At 48.5% G+C, this 14,096-nt stretch overlaps 1 non-coding gene across 1 annotated transcript; it reads left to right on the top strand.

The window, feature by feature from the left end:
• The first annotated feature begins 12,016 nt into the window (after positions 1-12,016).
• LOC111759434 (small nucleolar RNA SNORA25) lies at positions 12,017-12,145 on the top strand. The gene has a single exon (XR_002793419.1). It is a non-coding gene; the product is annotated as a small nucleolar RNA SNORA25 (small nucleolar RNA).
• The last annotated feature ends 1,951 nt before the right edge of the window (positions 12,146-14,096 follow it).

Raw genomic sequence — 14,096 nt, 5'->3', positions numbered from 1 at the left:
CAATCACGCATAATGTGCAGATTTCCCACACCTTCCCCCTCCACCAATTCCTTACATTGTTGTGGAGCATTTGTTACAGATTATGAGAGAACACGATCAGACTATTACCACTAACTATGGTCCATAGCACACACTTGCTATAATTTTCCCGACTCCCCCTATTATTAACACTATGTAGTAGTAGTGCACATTTGTTATAGTTCATGAGAGAACACTCTCAGATTTGTACTGTTAACCACAGTAAACCTGGTCACTTTTGTTGGATGCCTTACCTTACCATTGCAGAGAAAACTAGAAAGTCAGGCACCACAAACATGTGGCGACAGTGGGTGTGCAGAGCCACCCAGCTGAACACTGAAATGACAGCTGAAACTACAAAGTGCTCATGGAATATGTCTCTGGGTTTCCAGGTTGAGTAAGTTGCTGTCATTAAATGTAGACGCCCAGACGAGTTAATAACACACAAGGATGGAAAAGGCAGTCTGAGAAGATGCTACTGAAAAGCACCCTGTTGGAAAAAAAATACTGGAAAATACAGAAACCGGAATTAGGTGGAAATTAGAGATCATCTAGTTAAATGGACTTCCTTCAGAATGCATGAACTGAGACCAGGAGGGGCGAAGCAGTTAGCAGTAGAGCCTGAAGCAGGCTCCAGCTCTTTGGGCTAACATATGGGGTGTTAGTGTCACTGTCAAAAGTCAGCTGCCATTATCAGCCATGGACTGCTGCAAATCAGTCAGATTAACTCTTCTTTTTATCTTGCTCTCCCTACCCTTGACAGAATGGAAGACAGGATGGATAAGCTTAATTGAGAGAAAGGAGGATGTGTGCACAGAATACATATATCTAAGCAAGCTCTCTACCCAACCTCCTCTGTATCTCCCTTTCCCACATTTTAGACCAAGTAGCAGTCTCAGAGACATGAAGTCACGTGTCTGGATGAACCTCGGGGCTCCCTGCCTCTGAAGCCCTACTCTTAATCACTATTATCTACTGCCTCCAGGAGGCTGCAAGCTAAAAACAAACACTGGAGGACAGGGAACACCTGGTCCCTCCTGCTGAAAAGTATCTCCCAAACACAAGAGGAAATTGATACATGTGATCAGATACATAAAAGGAGGGAATTACAATAAGACAAGGTTGGTTTGATCCAGCACAGTGAACTGTCACCAGTGACTGTCACAGCTGCCACAAGGTGCCATGGGGGATGAGTCTGCGTACAGATGAGGAAGTGTCAGGAGCCTTGAGGAAAGCACTATCCTTGCAAGCTGTGGGGGAGGCTTGCCAGTTCCGAGTTTCTGGTTTTGAGAGGCATAAGAAATCTACGATCTGGAGGGAAGTAGCTATGTTTTCCCATCTGCAACTTCTAATGCCATGGTTGGCATTAGAACTCCACCATTACTAGAAACCTAAATAAACTGGGTGTTGTTGTTTTTTTCCTCATTTGAAAGAAGCCTGGAGGTAGACAATGCAGGGTTTGTGTAGTGGTCCTATCTAGGATTCAGATTTTCTCAATTTTTTTTTTGCTTGGTCATCCTTAGGTCTTAGTGTCAATTCTCAAGGTGGGCCTGTTATCCCCAAATGGCTGCTGCAGCTCCAGCTATTGCCTCTAGATTCTAGATAGAACGGAAATGGAAAAAGGCAAATGGTGTATCTTTTCCTTATTCAAAGAGTTTTTCTATCTATAGCTTATTGACCCCCTTAATCTGAAAGAGAGGGAGAGAAATGTAGTCTTTTGGCTGAGCACATTGTCACACAGTACAAATTTGAGTTGTCTTAGTGCTGGAGGTTGAGTCATATCCACCACAATAGACATGTTCAAATCCCAACCCCCAGTCCTGTGGGTGTGAACCATTTGTCAATAGGACCTTTGAGGATACTAGTTAAGCATTGCCCAGACTGAATGAGGGTTGGCCTTCATCCAGTAGGCTGAAGTCCTGATAATCAAAGGAAATTTACATGGAAGCAGAAGCCAGAAGTCAGTAGAAGTCAGAAATCACTAGAAATCTGAAACCAGAAGAAGCCTGAGAAGCAGGTAGATCACCATGTAATGGAGGCAGGGATGCAAGCCAAGGAATGCCAAAGATCTCCAGCAAGCCACCACCACAGTAATACAGGGTCTAGGAGAAGGCATTACCTGCTGACATGTTGTTTTTGGACTTGTAGTTTCCAGAACTGTGAGCCAATAAATTCTTGTTGTTTGAACCAACCAGTCTATGGTATTTGTCATAGCAGCCCTGGCAAACTGAGATGGTTAATAAAAAAGATAAGGAAATGTTAACTTAGGAAGGCAACTAGACATCCCAGGTCAGGAAAACCAGATAAGGTGCATGAGGTGGGAGCTATTTTGCTGGTTTAGGTTGAGTAAATTATTTGAAGATTGATTTAATATCTTCTGCATCTTCTTCTTTACAAAGAAGTTGAAACAAAATTAAAAGAAACTTGGGATAACATTTTGGTAAATTTAACATTCCATTACTCACAGCCAACTGTACAATATTTATTATTTCATGACAGAGATTTATGTCCTCTAAAAATAGTCCAGTGAAAATTCAAGGCAACTCAAAAAAAATGCAACTGCCCTTGCAGGCCTTCACACTGCCCCAGACCAAAAAAAAAAAAAAAAATGCGTTTGAGCATTTGGAGGGCTTTATTTATTCTCCAGATTAGACATCTGGAGTAAATTTGGGAGGACACTCCCAAATGTACAGTGACATTTTCTTCCATTTATTCCCCCAGTGTCTTACTTTTTTTCTTTTTTTCTTCAAAGAAGCTTAAGGTCACAGTAGAGTCATGTAAAGAATACAGAGGATTCCCATAAACCCAACATCCTCCCCCTTTCCCCTTTCCCCCATCAATAACATTTTATCTGGGGATAGTACATTTGTTACAATTGATGCACAAATATTGCAACATAGCTACTAACCATCATCAATGTTTCACATTATGGTTTACATTTTGGCTTCATTTTTGAAGAGGTTTTAGCTCATAAAAGGATTACAACACAACTGTGGCAGGGGAGGATCATTGGCATGGGGAATCAGTGAGGGGGGCTACATGGGAGGAAATTCACCTGGGTATACATATAAGGCATATAAATGTGTTCAAATGTTCATGGGGCATTGTTACAGTGGGTAGATATTCACACAATAATCAAAAGAATATCAAATTCCTATCCAGGGGAGCTCTGCCACATTCTCTAATGGAACAAAAAGAATGCCCTGCTACAGGGACAATGACTTGTGAAGGAGGATGGTCCATTGAAGGACCCTTGATATTGATGACTATGTTTACGAGCCTCTGCTCTTGAAATTGAAACTTAGGGGAAACGGACTTTGGCCCAGTGGTTAGGGCGTCCGTCTACCATATGGGAGGTCCGCGGTTCAAACCCCGGGCCTCCTTGACCCGTGTGGAGCTGGCCATGCGCAGTGCTGATGCGTGCAAGGAGTGCCGTGCCACGCAAGGGTGTCCCCCGCGTGGGGGGAGCCCCACATGCAAGGAGTGCGCCCGTGAGGAAAGCCGCCCAGCGTGAAAAGAAAGAGCAGCCTGCCCAGGAATGGCGCCGCCCACACTTCCCGTGCTGCTGACGACAACAGAAGCGGACAAAGAAACAAGACGCAGCAAATAGACACCAAGAACAGACAACCAGGGGAGGGGGGGAAATTAAAATAAATAAATAAATCTTTAAAAAAAAAAAAAAAAAAAAAAGAAATTGAAACTTAGCCTAGTGACATACAGTGCCTAAGAGTTACCTACTGGGATCCTCCTCGGTGCTCAAATATGGCCTCTCCGTAAGCTGAACTCAGTATATAAAAACAATAACTTCCCTCCCCCGCCAGCATAGGACATGACTCCTGGAGATGAGCCCACCGACGGATTGCTAGTGAGTACCAACAAGCAATGCATTTGGGAAAGAAAGAAAGAAAAAAGAAAAAACCTTGATCAAAAGGGGGGAAATCTAAAGACAAATGAGTTTGTATGGCTAAGAGACTTCAAAGTGAGTTAGGAGGCCATCCCAGAGGTAGCACTCATGCACATCTCAACATGATCTCATTGGCAGCCAAAGTAGATACAACCCCAAATGGCAAAGCTCATCAGGGAAATGGAGACATCCAGACACTATAGCCAAGGCAGATAGCTCAGGAATTTGGCCCCTTGCCAGTGGGCCCTATTCTGGTATTTATGCTCCCCAGTGTGAATGAGTTAGACTCAGCAGTGGTTTCCCTGTGCATGACTCTTCTGTCCTTCTATTTGAATCTATGATTAGTACTTAGTACTAGAGTTAGTAGGTGTAGATCCAAGAGACTTAAATCTTTGGGCTGTCTATGTACCAGCTGAGTGCTAAATCTCAATGGAGTTGCAACACCTACTCTCCAGTTCAAAGGACTCACCCAGAACAACTAAGGAGGAGGAGATGATGGACAAACAACATACCAAGGAACCCAGAGTGCCTACAACTGCAAGCAAGAGAGTCCTATCCATCGTATGTATGGGATCTAAGCCCCCCTCAATTAATGGTGGAGTGGGCATCACCATCCCAGAGTCCTCAGGATTGGGAAACGAATTACAGACCAAAATTAACTTACTAGCATTCTACTATAGACTTACTGTGATTCTAGCAATGGAAGAAATACCATTGTTGTGGAGGCAGTGACCCATGGATGTTCTGGGGTTAGGGAGAGGGAAAAACAGGTGTAATGGGGTGCATTTTCAGGACTTGGGAATCATCCTGAATGACATTACAACAACAGATACAGGCCATTATATATCCAGCCATAGCCCGCAGAGTCTAATGGGAGAGGGTGTAAACCATAACGTAAACTATAATCCATGCTTAGTGGGAAAGCTCCAAAACGTGTTTATCAATTGCAATGAATGTACCACACTGATGAAAGATGTTGCTAATGTGGGAAAATGTGGGAGGTGTGGGGAGTGGGGCACCCTGTGTATTCTCTGTAACATTTATGTAATCAAAGTATCTTTTTTTTTTGCATGACAATCTTTACTTTTAAATGATTACCAGTACGTTAAGCAATAACTTGTAATAAGTTCTTGAATTCTGCCCAGTAATTTTTATTAAAAGAAACTAAAAGTAGCTCAATTATTCTGGTATTCATTGTTCTGATGTTTAGCCAGAAAGGACTACTTTAAGACTGGCTGCTGTTTCACACAGGTTACAAATTACTATTTACTACTTTTTGTAGGTAAAGCCCCTTACTTTTAAGAAAGCCTTAGGGAAATAAAATATTTAACCCTTTTCTTTCTTCAAATAAGTGGTTTTTCGTACTAGATCTAAGAAAGAAAAAGTCAATATTGCCACATACGTAGCTTGAGCTAAATGGCAAAGGAAAACAGACAACATATACCCATTACATTGAGAAGAAATAGGAAGTAAAAAGATGAAATTCTTTGGGTAAACTCTTAAGTCTGTACAAAGAAGCTAGGTTTGCTACTCTCCAAAAAGTGTAAGGACCTACAAATAATACACAGAAATAATTTAATGCCTTTCCCCAAGAATATAACTCTAGCTTTGCTAAAATTTCATATTCCATGTGAGGGCATCTAAAACGCCCATCCATGGAACAGGCGCTCCTTCTCCCCTGTCCATTTACTGGTAGTTTTCATGGATTTCTCCGGATGTTACAGACAAAGGCCAAGAGGTTATGCAGGACTTCATCCTGTTCTGCTGGAAGCAGTCCTGGAGCATGGTCATCTTCTCCTGGCTTCTCCACTTCGGAGCCACAGCTTCCTTAGCCTTGAACTCCTTCTCCCTTGGCAGGTGGTGCCGTTCAATCTCAGCCTGAGCCGCTTCAGTGGCCTGCTTCAGCCTCCGGTTCTTTCGCTGGCGAGCCTCGGACACCTTCTCAGCGACGTGCTTCTCTGCCTGCAGGAGTTGCAGGATGCCCTCGACTGAGAAGCCGTGGCGGCAGGGACTCTGGAGGCCGATGTGAGTGGCCTAGAAGGGCTGGAAAGTTCCCTCGGGTTAGCTGACCCAGCTGCCCAAGATCCGCGCCTACACTCTGAGCCTCTGAAGTATCTTTAAAAATATATTAAAAAGTGAAAAAAAATACACCCATCTAACTGAAGAGCTAGAGAAGCCTTTATTGCAGCAAAGCCGGGAGTTCTGAACTGCAGAAAAACCCAAAACCAGCTTCTCAGGAGACATGGAGGAACGGATTTACTATGCGCAGGCCCAGAGGAGAGTCAGTCTCCAAATTCTGAGCCCCATTTTTCAGTTTTCATAGGTTTATATAGGATTTTATGTGGGATCAGCATGACTTTTGCTCATTGGCTAACGTGTTGCTAGGCGAAATTTTGCAAGCAGGGTTATAGAAGCAGAATGCAGGTACAAAATGCAGCTATTTACAGAAGCAGGGTGGGGAAAGTCACTTGTTTGATATCTTCCTGCTAGGCCATGTTTTCACAGGCTGATTTACAGAAACAGAGGGCAGGCATTATTCATTTGATATTTTCCTGCAAGGCCATGCCCTCACAGGCCCATCCACAGAAGAGGGGGCAGGAGTGACTTGTTAGATTATTTGCAAGGTTATGCTTTTTATTTCTCATCACCTTAAGTGGTAGGCTTCTGGATCAGTTTGGATAAAAATTTGTTTCAACTCAGATGTGATCTTTGTGCACAAGCCTCTCCTGTTACTTTTACCAGACATGTGGTTGGCGCTGGGGTTTAGTATATACTCAAGGGATCTAAATCTCTGGACTGTCCATGTGATAGCCAGGCCCTGAGCCTCAACAGACTTGCAACTCCTACACTCTGGTTTATTGGACTTACCCCACTCAGCTAACATGGAGGTGAAGAAGGCCAACCACCACGCCAGGGAGCCTAGAGTGCCTACAACTGAAAGTAGGAGGATTGCATCCAGCATCCATGTGGAATCTAAGCCCCCTCTTGATATAGATGTGGAGTCGATACAACCATTGCAAGGTCCACAGGATGGAGGAATAGAGTATGGATTAGAGTGGACTTACTGATATTCTATTCGTGAACTATTGTGATTAGTAATCGAAGAAAATGTAGCATTGGTGTGGAGAAAGTGGCCGTGGTGGCTGCTGGGGGCAGGGAGTGGGAAGAAGAGATGTGATGTGGGGGCATTTTCAGGACTTGGAGTTGTCCTGCAAGGCCAGTTGCTGGACACTGTATGTCCGCCCGTGGCCCACTGGGTGGACTGGGGCAGAGTGTAAACTATAATGTGGACCATTGACCATGTGGTGCAGCAGTGCTCAGAGATGCATTCGCCAAGTGCAATGAATGTCCTATGATGATGGAGGAGGTTGTTGTTATGGGAGGAGTGGGGTGAGGGGGGTGGGGGGTATATGGGGACCTCATATTTTTTTAATGTAACATTAAAAAATAAAGACACATACGAAAAAAAAAGGGAAAAAAATTCGTCTCAAACTAGAGGAGGCCAAAGGGACTGGATAGCTCCGCACAGTTGGGAAGGTTGGCGGGTGCTCACGAGACGGAAGGAAGAGCTGGAGGAAGGGGCCACCAGGTCTGTCTGGCTGTCCCTCCTCCTGCCTTCCCCTGCTTCTTTTCACCTCACTCTCTCCACCTACACGAGGGCCCTCTGGTGGGGCCAGGCTCTTGGCCTCCAGCTTTGCAGTCCCCTCGGGAGAAGGGGCACGGGCTCACCGTCTAGACTTCGGTCCAGGGGAGGGCTGTGATTGGCCCTCCTGGGTCACGCGGTCTGCCTGGGCCAATCATTGCATCGCAGGGCGCCCCCCCCCCCCCACCGCTGCGGAGCCAAAGGGGCGTCTGAGCCCAGGGATAGAGGGGGCCCGTGCTGGGTGGCCCGGGCAGCAACAGCATGGTCTCCTGGAAGAGGCCGAGCTCCGGGTCCATTGTCCTCGGGTGGACGTGGCTATCATGGCTCTGAGTGTGGCTGCCGACCCGCCCCTTCCCAAAGAGCGGATGCCTGCGCCTCCTGGGGGTGCCCGTGTGTGACAGAGCTCCCCGAGGTGCCCTCCCGGGGTGCCCGTGTGTGACAGAGCTCCCCGAGGCACCCCCCCGGGGGTGCCCATGGGCTGACAGAGCACACCCAGGAGCTGGGACCTGAAGCAGAGATTCAGTATTAAGTGCTGCCTTGACTTGCGGCAAAATCAGGCGAGCCCCAAACATCTGCTCCCACGGATAAGATCCCTTAGTCAAACCCCTTCCTCACGGAGGGACCAGGCATCGCGCCTGCTTTCCTCTGGAAGCAGGCTTCAGTTCCCTTCCTGACTGTAGAGTTATTCGCACAAACCAATCACATCCCCCCCCGGGAGCCAGGGGGCACCCACCGCTGGTCACTACAAAGCCTGCCTCCCACTGCCCTTGCTGGTACTCTCTGCTCCTGCGCCCAGTCTTCACATGGCCCTGCGTGGCCGGTGGCGTGGCCCTGCGTGGCGAGTGGCATGGCCTTTGGTGGTGAGTGATGTGGCCCTGCATGGCAGGTGGACTGGCCCTGCGTGGCGGGTGGACTGGCCCTGTGTGGTGGGTGGTGTGGCCCTGCATGGCAGGTGGACTGGCTCTGCGTGGCGGGTGGACAGACCCTGTGTGGTGGGTGGACTGGCCCTGAGTGGCGGGTGGACAGACCCTGTGTGGTGGGTGGACTGGCCCTGCGTGGCGGGTGGTGTCGCCCTGCGTGGCGGGTGGACAGGCCCTGCGTGGTGGGCGGCAGCCTTCCCTCCCTGGGCTGTGAGCACCTATGATTCATACACTGCTGTTGGTGCATCTCTCCAGCGGCGGGTGCCATGTGTTCAGCCGTCCCCTCACCCTAGGCCTGAGTCCCTCCCTCACCAACAGGGTGAAGAGGAAGCAGCAGAACACAAGTGGGAAAGGCTGAGGCCCACCGGGTGGGGCAGGATCTCAGCGCACCTGCAGGTGCAGGGGAGAGCTGGTGTCAGGGGGGCCTCCCCAGCACCCTCCTCCAGCCCCCGCTGCCGTGTGCCCACAGCCAGGCCGGCTCAGGCATCTCCACCTTCTCCGCATCCTCCTCGGCACTTCCGTTCCCTGGCCTGGACTGGCCCTCACCTTGGCTCCACGCAGGCTTGCTCTGGCAGTGCTCCCAGTGCTGCCATGTCACCTGTGCAGGTAGGCCCTCCCGGAGCTGTCTCCTTGCACCCTCACCCCATACCCCTTGCGCTCCGCTCTAAGGGTGTGCTTCCTGTACCTCCACCAGAAAGCCAGCGAGGCGAGCAGGGCGTCCCTTCTGCCACCCTGCTGCGTCTCCAGGAAAGCAAGCGCAAGGCCTGCCTGCAGCTGCACAGGGGCCTCTGGCCCAAGGCTCCTCATTTCCCAATTGCTTCTGCCTGTCTCTTCCCCCAACAAGCCATGGACCAGAAATGCCACCAGCGTGCCTCTCACGCCCTTCCACCCTGACCCCAGGGTGGCGCCTCGGAGGGAGGGTGTCGCTAGCAGCCACTGTCCCTCCCTGCCCTCCCTGAGCTCGCGAAGCCTCCGCTCCGTTCCATGCTTTCGTCCCTCAGAATGCAGTCTGATTGTCACTGTCGGATTCAAATGTTGTGTTTCCCACCAAGTTTTTCTAAGAAGGAAATTTTGAACAGGCCCCTCGATAGGCCTTTCGGGTTTTAAGAGGCTGCATGGCCAGAAGGAAGCCTGAGAAATGGAGCGGCGCTTGGAGACCCCCGGTTCCCCCGCCCTGCTATCCCTGGTGGTGCCAGGGGCAGAGCTCCCTCGCCCGTTTCCGCCTCTCTCTTCTGCACTCCCTCTCCCTCCCCCTCTTTCTTCCCCCCTCCTGTTCTATAGGGCCGGTGGTCAGAGTGGCCCATCCCAGAGGGCCTCCTTGCTCGGCTTCGCCAGCCCCCAGCAGCTGCCAGGCTTCCCCTGGGAGGCGCGCATCGGGGTAGGGGGCTCAGGGTCTTGGAGGGTAGCTTTCAGGCTTCATGCACGGGCTTCAGCTCCCAGCCCTGCTCCACGGTTCCAGGTTTTGTTCTCCCCACCCCATGAGAAGATGTGGAGTGGGCTGGAAGCTAGCTACCTGACAAACGCCTGCTGTGGCTCACCCCTCCCGCCGCCCCACCCGGGGCCTGCAAACACACTGGACTGCGAGGTCTGACGGGCCAGAGCGTTGGACAAGCCAATGGAAAAACGTTCTGGAGAGCTCAGCTGGAAAGTGTGCGAAGGAAGCCCAGGCCTCCAGGGCCTTTGGCTTGGAGGGGAAGGAGTACGTTAGGGTGGGCCAGGGTAGGTTGTGGTACCAAATGCACCCTTCAATCTCAGGGCCTGGCACGACAAATGTCCAGTGCAGGGTCATCTGGGCTCGCTGCTCTTCTGCCACGTGCGTCTCATGTTGCTTCCAGCAGCTACAAGGAGGCCAGAGGACCCCTCAGCAGGCCTGGAGGTAGCGTCCGCTCTTCTGCCTCACCCCACTTACCAGGGGCCCCGGGAAACGGCCCCTCCCAGGGAGGGAGAGTGTGCGGTGAAACTAGGCCCTGAGGCTGCCATGGGGGCAATGGGGGGGCACAAAAGAGGACAGAGAGAAGGAGAAAGGAAGGTGAGATGTAAAGAAGAGGACTGAGAGAAGAAAAAGCCAAAGAAACAAAGTTATAATGGGAAGGGGGGGGGCGGGGGAACTGAAATCCTGTGGAACTGTGACCCTATCTTCCTGCAGAATCAGGGATTCATAAGATGTCCAATTTGCCAGGAAGTGATCCTGGGATGACATGGAGAGTGAGGGAGAGAAAAAGGAAGATGGAGAGGGAGGCAGAGAGAGGGAGAGAGGACAAGTAGGGGGAAGGGAGAGAGGGGGAGAGAAAAAGAGATGTGGAGAAAGAGGGAAAGGAGAGGGGGAAGAGGAAAAGCGAGGAAGAGAGAGGAGGAAGGGAGAGGAAGAGGAGGGAGGTAGAGAGAGAGAGAGAAAGAGGAGGGAGATGGGGGAGAGCGAGAGAGGGAGTGAGGGAGTGAGGGAGAAGGAGAAAGGAAGAGGCCTTTAAACCCGCAAGCGAGCATTGAGCGTCCTCTTCTACCCAGGGGGTTAAATCATGGGACAGACAAGTAGTGGCTGGACCAGCTGCCTGCTGGGAGTGAAGGTGGCACTTTACCTCTCCATTTACACCCAGGCAGGAAACCCCAAATGGAGTTTTTTGTATTTGCACACTTCCCTCCAGCAGGCTTTCCTCCTACAGAAGAATCCTTGATTATTCTAGCAGCAAGTTTTCAATAGAAACCTAGAGCCTGCCTTCCAGCCAAAGAGAAACCACTCAGATGTGTCCCCTAGGTGGTTCTTAGCTCAGCTTTTTAAAAGCTTTTTTAAAAAGTTGATTTTGAACTGATTTTATTCAGAGGAAGTTGCAAAAATAGAGTTTCTATCCAGTCCAGTATTTTCCAATGTTCTATGAGGAAGTTGACATTGGTACAAGCTGTGTGTATGTATGGTTCTATCATTCTATCACACATGCATATCTGTGTGTCTCAGTTTGCCAGGCTGCTATGACAAATGCCACACAATGGGCTGGTTTAAACAACAAGAATTTATAGGGTCCTGGCTTTGAAGGCTAGAAGGCTTGCTTCCTCCCAGGTGGTCGCTCTCCTGGGCTGGCTGCTGGGTCGTTGGCATTCCTTGGCTTGAATCCCTGCCTCCTGTCACATGTGATGTCCTCTCCTTTCTGGCTTTATGTGACTTCTGGGTTCTCTTTAAAAGGTCACTTTATAAGGGTCCCTAGTAAATATGGCTTAAGACCTACCCTCATTCAATTGGCAACACTTTAGCTAAAAGTAACATCTTCAAGAGGTCCTATTTACAATGGGTTCACACCCACAGGAGTATAGTTTAAGAACTCTAAACTAAACCATGGACTATGGTTAATAGTGCAAGTATGAAAATGTGCTTTTGTCAATTGTAACAAGTATTGCACACCAATGCAAGGAGTTAATAGGATTGTATATGGGAATCCTGTATCTTATCCATGATTGTTCTGTAAACCACAACTTCTGGGAGGGAGGGAGGAAGGGCGGGAGGAAGGGAGGGAGGGAGAAAGGAAGGTTAAGAAAGGTTTAAGGTCATTTCCAAGAGAGCTTGTGGGACAGAAATCAGGAGTTCTTAACACTGTGACCAAAGGTTGAGGTTCTCCACAGGATGACAGATACTCAATAGTGCTTTGTCTTTTCCCTAAGGGAGATAAGATGAAAAAAAGGAAGAGGAAGGTTAAGAAAGGGAATTAAGAACATGTTTTGCTGGAGTACATAACTCAATTTACCAAACTGTGTAGCCACCGCCACAATCAAGGTACAGAACTATTCCATGGCCGATCCCTTTTTATAACAAAGCTTTTGTAACTATCTCTTTACCACTCTAAAGTGAAAACCACAGATACCTAAATATTGCCTATACATATACATAATTTGAAATACATATGCATTACATGTATATATGTATATTAAGTACAATATAAAGGAGATATAAAGGGAAAATGGTTTTTGTGGTTTTTGGGGGGCATAAAAATATATTCTACACCTAAATGCTTGGACACGCTACACTAGAAGATGAAATGAAGACCTCAGAAAGAGGCGATGGTGGCGAATCCGCAGCTGCAAACACAGATGATGCAGATGTATTGTGCAGGGGTCTCAGAAAGCAAAGTTGTGATTTTGACTTGAGGAAGATCTCTGGGTTATGAGCAAAACAAACCACAATCCTCCCTTGATTTTCACAGTAGTTGCATTTCTGGAAAATACAGTGCAAAGTTCTCCTTTGTGTTCTCATGCAACTTGGAGGTGGTTTCCAGGCTCAGAGGCTTATGAGCCTGTGTTTTGCCTACAGGAATAGCTTGTGGGATCTGGGACAATTCTTTGCTGAGAGCGACTGTTTGGTGCCTGGCAGGGCATCCAGCATTACTGGCTACTGCCCACTAGATGCCAGGGGTTCCCCCTGCCCTCATCACCATTATTGTGCAGATCAAAAATGCCTCCTCATGTTTCTAGTCTCTGATCTACTGGATACCTACTGTATGTGCCAAGCACTGTGCGAGGCTGGGGGAGGTGGAGAGGGATGGATGAGGAGAAAAAGGAGTCAAACTTGGCATCCAACCCCAGAAACATGCCTTCTATAAATAGCAGTGGTTGCCAGATTTAGCAAAGAAAAATACTGAATGGGACATATACAAAAACTTATTTGTTGCTTATCTGAAGTTGAAATTTTACTGGGCATCCTGTATTTTGTCTGGTGGCCCTACTGGTAATACAGACAGGGGAATGTGGTGGATGGTGCCGACATCCAGGGGTCTCCCAAGAGAAACTGGGAGAGGGGACAGAGTAGACGCCAGAATCCACAGGATTCTTTTTCATTATTATAATTGTTTCATTTATTATTATTATTATTTGGAGTTGCTACCTTTTAAAAAAGATAAATAGATCACACAAAACATTACATTAAAAGCCATTAGAGGGAAGCAGATTTGGCTCAATGGATAGAGTGTCCGCCTACTACATGGGAGGTCCAGGGTTCAAACCCAGGGCCTCCTGACCTGTGTGGTGAGCTGGCCCATGCGCAGTGCTGATGTGCGCAAGGAGTGCCATGCCATGCAGGGGTGTCCCCCATGTAGGGGATCCCCACGTGCAAGGAGTGTACACTGCAAGAAGAGCCGCCCCCGCATGAAAAAAGTGCAGCCCACCCAGGAGTGGCATCACAAACACGGAGAGCTGACGCAGCAAGATGACGCAACAAAAAGAGACACAGATTCCCGTTGCCACTGATAAGAATGCAAGTGGACACAGAAGAACACACAGTGAATTGACACAGAGAGAAGACAATGGGGGTAGGGGTGGGGGATAAATAAAAAATCTTTAAAAACCATAAGAGGTTCCCTTCCTCCCCCATCATCATCCCCTTTCATCAGTAAGGCACATTCATTGCATTTGGTGAATACATTTTGGAGCACTGCCACACCACATGGACCATAGTTTATACTGTCGTTCACACTCTCCCCCAGTCCATCCAGTGGTTATGGCAGGATATACAATGTCCTGCGTCTGTCCCTGCAATATCATTCAGGACAACTCCAAGTTCCCAAAATACCCCCGTATCACACCTCTTCCTCCCTCTCCCTGCCCTCAGCAACTCCTGTGGCCACTGTCTCCA

This window comes from Dasypus novemcinctus, chromosome 4 (assembly GCF_030445035.2).
Source record: "Dasypus novemcinctus isolate mDasNov1 chromosome 4, mDasNov1.1.hap2, whole genome shotgun sequence".
Classification (NCBI taxonomy): Eukaryota; Metazoa; Chordata; class Mammalia; order Cingulata; family Dasypodidae; genus Dasypus; species Dasypus novemcinctus.
The sequence above is the reverse complement of the archived record's forward strand: the minus strand, read 5'-3'. Positions and strand labels throughout refer to the sequence as shown.